This window comes from Ostrea edulis, chromosome 1 (assembly GCF_947568905.1).
Source record: "Ostrea edulis chromosome 1, xbOstEdul1.1, whole genome shotgun sequence".
NCBI lineage: Eukaryota > Metazoa > Mollusca > Bivalvia > Ostreida > Ostreidae > Ostrea > Ostrea edulis.
In genome coordinates this window covers 76192945-76203162 of record NC_079164.1, presented here as the reverse complement: position 1 = coordinate 76203162, position 10218 = coordinate 76192945, and the positions used below count along the sequence as shown (strand labels likewise).

The window sequence follows — 10218 nt, the reverse complement described above, 5'->3', positions numbered from 1 at the left end:
GAATGGAAAATTTCCCGAATGAAAAAATATTCAAATACAAAAGAGATATTGTAGTTTACACAAGAAGGACTGCTCAGATTTCTTGTTAAAATTTGCACACCTTTCCTCATTCCGGCAGGATTTTCTGATATTTATCTATAAGATATCTCCAAAAGGTTTATATTTTCTAAACGGTATGGATCTGTAGATGTGCGGAAACTTTACCGAATGAAAATACTCAAAGTATTTTAGGAGATATTGCTAGTTAAACGAGTCTATTCCATCAGTTTAGATTAGTATTTTTTTCGAGCTCTGTCCATTCCGGCAAGGTTTTTCAATATACTTCATTAATTTATTTCAAATAGTTTTATATATTCTAATAGCCCTGGTTTCACAGATGTGCGGAAACTTTACCGAATGAAAATATATCAAGTATTAGTGGAGATATTGTGATTTTAATTCATGTCACTACTCTCATTCCGGCCTCATTCCGGCGTTTACACTCGCTCGAAGATTGATTTTATTAAGAGAGCACTGATAGGCACTGGAATTTTTCCTACTCCACCACCCTTAACAGCTGGGGGGGGGGGGGGGAGGGGAGGAAGCTGTGGCACTATCCCTTCAGAGTATACCAGTGGCAGGTGGAATTGATGGAGGGATAGATACTGATGGTACATGTACCTAAAGTTTTACTTACTTTTAAGATATTTTTGCTTTATTGAAGATGTAGTGATTGTAAACAGCTCAAAAGGTTGCATGCAATAGTTCATTCAAAATGTGGATTACTGTATATGCCTAACTAAAAGTAGTGTAATGTCTCATAAAGTGTCTCAACATTGGTCATGTATAATATGGTGACATCAGAATGGAAATGGTTAGTCTCCAAAACTCGGACATAATTTCCAAATGACATTTTACAATCACACTGTTCCCAGTTTACTTTTGGAAGGTCGGTGGTCTCTTCCAAGATACATTGTATATGGGTTCTCTCTTCGATCAATAAAAACTGGGCGCCATCAGGCCATCATGAAAAAATGTTTTGTTTGATGTACTCCGACCCACATTCTTCAAGTCGGGTAGGTATGTCGGTATTTTTTTTTTATTTTTTTTTTTTGAAAATCAGATTTACAAATCTATTAAACACATAACGCTGCCAGACAGAATAGAGTTTAGAACATTCATTTTGTACACATTGTATATAATACACGTAAATCTTCCAATGTCTCCTGAAATTCACCCAGGACGTTTTGCATTCGTCACGGATGAGGACCTCTACAGTTGTTAATAAATAAATTAACACCCCTTTTTGTCACCACCGGTCGATTCCGACATTCATAATAACAATCACTTAAAGACTTTAATGTGATCCATGAATATCCAAGTGAATTGCATGATGACAGCAATTTACAACAGGTTTTAATATTACCCAATATAATTTATATCAAAATAATATGCGTGCCTTTTCAGAAATATAGACCATCAACTTAAGCGCCGACTCGTGGTCCGCCATAATTTTGGTGCGCTATCCCACGTGATTTTTTTTATCTAAATAACATGGCTTTCAAACTTTTGTACATAAATACGATCAGGCCTCGACGGGGGAGTTCGTAGCTCCTTGTTCTATCTTGTTGGTAGATAATGTGGTAATTTGGAGCTGTGATGCGGTATATTTGATCGTTCACATAGAAAAGTACTCGGCCTTTCTAGCTTCGCGAAAAACATTTTAGTGTAGCGGAAATGGCCGAGTAGTTACGATTGAGAAAAGTGTTTGAAAAGTTCCCGGATTAACAAATGGTCATTATCAAAGTGAAAGTAGAACCGAAAGACGCCCTAAGGACATTTTGATATCAAGAATTCAGTAAAACAACTAGTCCAAATAATAAAAAAAAATGGCATCAATTTTTTATACTAATTCGAAGAATGTCTATTTTCCAGGGAGCAAATAAAAAAAATTAAAATTTCCAAGTGCGAAAAAAATGATCGGGTCGGGGCAAATTTCACGGGTCGGTCAGAGTACATCAAACAAATCAATTTTTATTTTAAGCCTCAGATAACTGAAAAATTGCTAAGTGTGGGGGAAAACAGCAAATCAATCAATCATCAATATAAAGTCGGGGGACACATTGTTTGTCTCACAGTCCTTCTGAAACTTTAACCTTGCTCATATTTTTTAACGGGGAGTGATAAAACCTTTATACATGCATGTATTTCATATGTGGATTCCTTGTGACAATGCTTTCTTTCAGTACCAAATTTTTGAACATTTTAAAAAAAAAAATTGTGCACCAAAGGGAGCATATTGTTTCATGAAAACATCTTATTCCTTCAAAACATAAATTCTTAAAGTATGTATAATGTTATCTTATGCAGAAGCCCCTAGTACATCTGCATACAATGTTGAGCCTCTTGTAGCTGAGCCTCCTGCAGCTGCATCAACATTTGATGAGACAGTGCGTGCAGAGTGTGACCTGAGGTCTGCCAGGAAGAGTATGTGTATCAATATAATGAATATCTATCAATAACTTATGTTTGGACCAAGAAGTACTCAACAAATTGTGTGTCAAGTCTATATTGAGCATGCAAGTGTTTGCATTATCTGCACATAAAAACAAAGACTTTGCATCAGTTCTGTATCAGTAACATTAATAGTTTTATTATTTGCTGCATATAAAAATAATTTCATAAGAATTATCTTAAACAAAAATCAGTTGGATAATATGTGATAGGCAAAGGCTACTAAATCATACTAGTATTGCTACAATCATGTCTTCATATATATATATATATATATATATATAATAATAATAATAATAATAATATTGGATATTATTGCAGAGCTAAAGAAATCAGACACAAAGGAGCAACAGAGGGCCCTGTTACGGCACGTTTGGTCGCCGACGACCATTCGTGCCGCATGTTTGGTCGCCGACGACCATTCGTGCCGCACGTATCGTCGCCGGGCGACCGAACGTGCCGTGAGGGCGGACACGATTGGTCGCTAATTTTAGGCCATACCCGAGCACGAATGGTCGCCATCCGAGCCCAACTCCAAAATCCCAACTTTGCTTTTCTCCTCCTCTAGCACCTATTATCCTTCCTTCTCGTTCCTCCTCCACCTTCTCCTCCAAATCCTTCATCAATTTATTCCGGTTTGATCAAACCGAACGAGTCTTTTGAATTGGCAGGTAATAGCTATAAGGGGGATATGGCGCTTTCTAATAACCTTCGATTAACAATCTTATTCCGATTCGAAACAGCTCTTCAAACCTTCCACACGTTTTAAGTGTGCAGAGAATAGGCCTAATCTTGCATTTCATAAATGTGGCGTAAAAGGGTAGGCCTACAAGAGGGGAGAGTGCACGAAACATGACATTGATATACTATAGTACCCACAAAACAGTAGTTCTCTTTCTTCCACACTAAATTCAATAACAGAGAGAAAGACAACTGTGTTTCTACTAAATACATTAAAAATTAATGGCTCTATTTTGAGAGAGTCAATTTCATGTATGAAAAATGCTTCATGCCTATGAAGTTGCAAATTTATAGATTCGCTTACTCCACCTGTTCAAGTTGATGCGTACTTTGTAAAAGTAGCTATTTTGTACCTTTTACTCCATGCTTATCGCTAGTACAGTAGTTAGCTTAAATTCTTTTTTTTACTTTGTTCATCGTGATAGTACTGATGGATTTCTTTTTTACATTAAGTTAACATGGTAAGTGGTAAAGTGCTATTCATGAATATCATGTTCACTAAAATTAAAACTGCACGCAGTGTTGTTTATGCCGAATCTAAAGATTTCATTTTCTTTTTCAAACTATGACAAATTATAGTACTTGCTTTGTATTTCACTCTGTGTGCTCATATATATTTGTATGCGTGTTTGCGCACTCATGCTTCTCAGGATGTATGTCACGCCATATTTGTATTAGCTCCTTTATAAATGTATCTTATACAATCTATGAGATATCTTCTATTTTGAATAAGATATCTAATAAATTTCATAAGATGTCTCATATAATTTACCGTTGATAATATATCTCATAAAATATATAAGATATTTTTAAACTATATAATATATCACATATACAATGTACTTTATAAGATATCTTGTATATTAAACAAGATATCTTATAAAGTTTAAGAAATATCTTATAAAACATATAAGATATCTTGCATGTTTTACAACATATTTTATAAAATATATGAAATATATTATAAAATGTCTTTTATAACATACCGTATAAAAGTTATAGAATATCTTATAACAGTTAATGAGATATCTTAAATCAAAAACGTTAATAAGACATCTTATAAAGTTTATGAAATATATACTATATACAGTGTAAGATATCTTGTATAAAAAACATATCAAGATATTTTATGTCTTTTATAAGATGTCTTATAAGATTTATGAGATATCATTGAAGAGGAATAAATGTAAAAACGGCGTGCCATAAGGATGGTATGTAAGAGTATTGTGTTGCTAAAATGTTGCAACTCGTGTGTTTGCGAAATAAATTCCCATCAATTCCATCCAGAAATGCCCAGCTTTTTTGTGTGTTGGCTTTGTATCGTATTTGACTTGTGTGTACGTATGTGCGTGTGTAATGCAAAACAAACTTCATTACACATGAATGCACACATATGCGCGCATGCACACGCTCATAAATACACACATGCACGTATACGCACAGGCATGTACACATACACGCACACACACCGTCACTCAAATACACACAGACAAGCACGAACGAACACATACACACACCCTTTTTGCAAAACAAAAGCAAAGTTGGGGGTTTGGGACGGGGGGCTTCGATGGCGACCATTCGTGCTCGGGTATGGCCTAAAATTGACGACCATTTGTGTCCACCCTCACGGCACATTCGGTCGCCGGGCGACGATACGTGCGGCATGTTTGGTCGCTGGCGATGAAACATGCCGCACGAATGGTCGTCGGCGACCAAACGTGCCGCACGTATCGTCGCCGGGCGACCGAACGTGCCAAGGCGACCAAACGTGCCGTAACAATGCCCTGTTAGAGAACATCAGGCTGGACAACAGGCGTCTGGAGTTGGAAATCACAAAATTGCAGAAAGAGTCAGAGAAACTTATAGTGGAGACAAATTTTTATCGAACAAAGACTTTGTACATTCAGAAAAAGATGCAGAATGAGTTTCAAATGTCAATAGAGTCATAAGTATTTAATATTTCCAACTTCCTTCTTTGTGATACATTCTTTGGGTGATTTTATACCTGCTAAATCAGTACATGAAAATATTAACTCTACTTAGAAAGTTTAAAATTCCTTCGTAAGAAATATAAAAAATCATAACTATTATCATTTCCTGGGGGTGTTTTTGAATTTTAAAAATTGTTGTCCATCCTGATGTTCCCTCCTCCAATGTCATGTCTTATAATGCAATTTCTGTGATTGTCTGATATTTTTAAAGTTAAAATTTTCTTTTATTATTATGAAATATGTTATTTTTAAAAAAAATATTATTAGATTAAATTAGGACAAAAGTTGTCTTTACTATGAAGTATATGTACCACCTTAAAAAGGGTTAATTTTTCTCAAATTAGTTGTACACAGATTATATGAAATCATAATTGCCATTACACTAGCATATACATGTATGTAAATATTTATAGAATGTGTACAGAACTTTCCAATTTCTTTATGTAAATTTCCTCTCTTTATATACTGAACTAGACTGTAGAAAATGTAACTGTCTTTGAGTTTTTAAAGTACATGTACATGCATAAAAAAAAAGTATGTGTTTACTACTATTCTATAATGCATTTGTTGAATATCTAGTTTTTAAGCATTTTGTAAGAGTGATTTAAATCATAATGTATTTCTACATAATGAGAAATGTATATCAGTGTAAGTGTACATTTTTAAAATAATGAATTATATCAGATTGAAATGTAGAGGTTTATATATGTGTGATTGTTAGAGAGTTCTAGTAGTATTCAAGTATTTTTACTTTATATATTTTTTTTTGTATGATAAGTAATGTTACAAATACTTGTCACACAGATGTCTGATATAAGTTCATTCACTCTATGATTACATAAGTGATTGTTGCATACCATAAATGAATTTATCAATAATATCACATATTAAGTCAATGGCAAAATCTAAGTTCTTTATCAATATAGTGCTGTTAAGGGGAATAACTCTTGATTGTAAACTACATTGTAAGGTAGTTTACTGTTGAATGTTTTAAACATTTTGTTGTAATCTATGTTGTGTGTGTGTGTGCGTGTGTGTGTGTGTGTGCTCGCGCGCGCGATACTGGTCCCAGTTATTATTTTTGGGTTGAAAATTTTTAAAACACCTGTGTTGAACCTAATTAAATTAAACAATATTTTGTTGTGTATAATACATAAAAGGATTGGACAACAGGCGTTGCCTATATAAGCCCTCTCCATACAAATACATGGTCAAGGTCATACAGATATAGTTATTATATAAGGATAATGAAGCAATATAATATTTTAAAATGCATTGATATGTTTAACAGTTTCCATTTCTATGATAATTTACAGCTTGATGTATGAATGCCAAATATAATTTAGGTATGGATATAGAAATTTACTACACAGGAAAAAGATATAAACAAGTTGGTTCTGTGGTTTGAGAATGAAACATTTTAAGAAAGTAAACAAATCTATTTGTAGACAAGATAAATTCATGCACAATTTTGAAAATTGTAACATTTTGGTTATAACTGAGATTATTGTCACCATACAAAATAAGTTCTAAGGATAAAGGTAATTGTAATTGTAGATCATTAAAACTTTGTATCAGTATTTGTCTTTGTGTACAATATTTTGGACACTTCAGATAAAAGTGAAGTGTAGTTTCAGGACTATTTTGACACAAGTCACAATTAGGATTTTTCCTAATGCAAGGTGAAGATAACGAACAGTGATCAATCTCATAACTCCTACAAGCAATACAAATAAGATAGTTGGGCAAACACGGACCCCTGGACACACCAGAGGTGGGATCAGGTGCCTAGGAGGAGTAAGCATCCCCTGTCGACCGGTCACACCCGCCGTGAGCCCCATATCCTAGTGCTTAAATAAATCAGCATTAAGATTACTAGCTTTATTTCTCAATTGACAATGCAGTATATTTGCTTTTCGATTGCCATATTTAAGATAATTGTTAGGTTTGATGCAATATATACTTTTGATGGCAGGCTTGAAAGATATTAGTGTTGGAAGACTTCGAATACTCAAGGGTAGGTCATTCCACAATTTTATAGTCGAAGAGATAAAGCTATTCATATACGAAGTTGTTTTCGCTATTGGAATGTTAAAGTTTAGAGTATCCTGGATTATTAATGAATTAAAGTTAGGAGGTAAAATGCATGGCCAAAGTAAGTCCTGCAAATATTGGAGGGTCAATCCATGAACTATCTTGTAGAATAGCACAAGTTTATGTATTTTCCTTCTTATTGCTAAGATATCCCATCCAAGTTCATTATAAAGTATCGATCTTGATGAATTTACCCTTAAACCTGTAATTATTCGTGCTGCTGCAACTTGAACATCTTCAAGTAAATTAGCATCTCTCTCTGTATAATTATCCCAAACTATTTGAGTATTCAAAGATGGGCCAAACATAAGAAAAATAAATTTTTATCAATGAATCCCTTTTAAGTTGATACTTTAACATTCTTAAGACATTTAATCGTTGACATGCTTTGGCATGTATATGAAGTATATACTTTTTTCAACTTTTTAAAACAAATATTAGTAAATAACACATTTACTTCAAATTTTCAAAAACAATTTGGTATTCAAAATATGCATATTGTTATGTGCATGCAAATAATGAATTGATTATTGATGTACAGTTTCCTACCCATATGTCTATAATCATCAAAATTTAAAAGCTGTAAATATGTTTATAATGATGTAGCAATTCAATGATGTTTGAAATTTTGAACCAAGATATAAAATAAATTGATTTGAAGCCTCCAAATGAACTGACATTCATAAATACAAACTTCCTTAGGGCTGACAGTAACTTTTAATAAAGATTGGTAACAATGTGTTGTCTCGTGGCAATACCATCATTCCTACCATGGATTTGACCCATCATCATCCACAGGCAGCAAGTTTCCATCGTCGTTTTGTAGGATATCACCTCTCTCCATACCAATATTATGGAGGACCACACACGCTACTACAAAGACGGCTGCCTGTGGAGGCTCTGTCAAAATTTCATGGTGAAGAGCCTGAAAACTTTTCTTTAGGACACCAAAAGTCTGTTCTATTAGAACCCTTGTTCGGGAGAGTGTATCATTGAAAGCAGATTCTGCTGGGGTTGATGGATTCAGAAATGCTGTCATAAGAAATCGCCGGCAAGGGTAGCCAGAATCACCCAATAGCAATCCATCATGTTGTCCTGCAATACGAAATTTTGTGAACTACACAAGGACGATTACATATCAATTCTTCAATTTTAGTATTGGTATAATTTTTGTTTGCAAATTCCTTTGCTATAATACATGTATATTCAAACTCCTAAAGAATTAATATTTTGTGTCCATTTCTTTTATATTAAAAGTGGCATAGTGCTTCTAAAGGTGCAAGTTGAAAATTTAACACAAGATGCATAGACAATCGGGCTAGGTATATTCAGAAATGAAGGTCAGAGTGATTTATTACATACAAAACATACCATTCTCATACCATTCTCAAACTGTGCACACAGCGCTGATTGTCTAAAGATGCGGCTGTCATGCACAGATCCTGGCCAGCTAGCCACACAACTGGTTACTTTGAAGATTTCATCACAGCACATCTATTACATCATAAATGGAAGAATTTGCATCACTACTAACTACATTGCCACAGGTTGTTAAATTTCCACTCCTATATATATTTTCATTTCACAATCAGGATACAGAAAAACAATATCTATCGTTACTGGGTTGTATTGATGAAACTAGTTTTAATAACATATCCTTTTGTAAATGGAAAGAAATAATGCTGTGTGTTGCAACGATAATATACAGAATAAGAAGTTGCTTTATTGTAGATTGCCGAAAGTTCTAGATGATTTGTTACCTAAATATATGGTTATATATATTATAGACATGTTACTTATATTCTCCACTATGTAAATATGTTCTATGTTTGATACATGTAATTTCCACAAACTCTCCGTTAAGTCGGAGGAAATAAAGAATATCTTATCTTATCTTACCATCTAATGTGGAAATATATGACAATTGTACTAGATACCAACATCAGGGAAGGAACTCAGATAAGTTCTGAGAACTTGTTTCCAGTCCTTTTGTATATTGAATACATATTATACAATAAAATATATTGCTTGAAATAACTCAATATTCAGACTGAACATCATTAACATATTTTTTAAATTAAAAATAGAAGGGTACATATTAGTAATAAATGTAACAATTCATGAATAAAAACATGTAGTGTACTTTAAATTTCTGTATTTTATTTCATTTCAATTTACATAAAAATCTCTTATTATGCAATTTTTAAAATCAATTATTTGAAATCTGGAACCCCTACCCCTTTCTCAGGAATTGAATGGCACGTGCATTTTACCTGAACATTTTAGGAGTGATATCCTTTACGATTCACATAGTCAACTTCATTCTGCTTGGGTTTTTTTTATTCTTATTTGTGTCCCATCTATGCATCCTAGTATGTTAGGAAAGCCTGGAATAGAAACATTGAATCACAGGTATCAGAATTTTAATTTAGTCAATAAATAGCTCGATTTAAAAAAAAAAAAAGTAGAAAAAAAAGTTATACATATAAATATTATATATGTATATATATATATATATATATATATATGAGATTCCTATACCTTGTGGATGTGGTTGAACAAACAAAACAGGTATAGTAACCATGCATTATGATTATGTACCTATGTACTCGAGCGAGACGTTAAGCAAGATACAATCAATCAGTCAGTCAATCATGCCTTTGTGACCATTTCTATTGTGGTATAGGGATTTCCTCTGAGATACACTTACTCACATGTTATGTATCATTAATATTAATAGTTTTATTATTTGCTGAATAAAGAATTATCTGAAACAAATATCAGTTGGATAATCCCACCTCTGGTGTGTCCAGGGGTCCGTGTTTGCCCAACTATCTATTTTGTATTGCTTGTAGGAGTTATGAGATTGATCACTGTTCGTTATCTTCACCTTTCATGT

General features: G+C 33.5%; 1 long non-coding RNA gene across 1 annotated transcript; it reads right to left on the bottom strand.

Moving 5' to 3' along the window:
• Window positions 1-8325: 8325 nt before the first annotated feature.
• Window positions 8326-8815, bottom strand: LOC125681664 (uncharacterized). The gene is made up of 2 exons (XR_008802101.1): window positions 8691-8815; window positions 8326-8414 (listed from the first exon to the last, which is right to left on the bottom strand). It is a non-coding gene; the product is annotated as an uncharacterized LOC125681664 (long non-coding RNA).
• Window positions 8816-10218: the final 1403 nt, after the last annotated feature.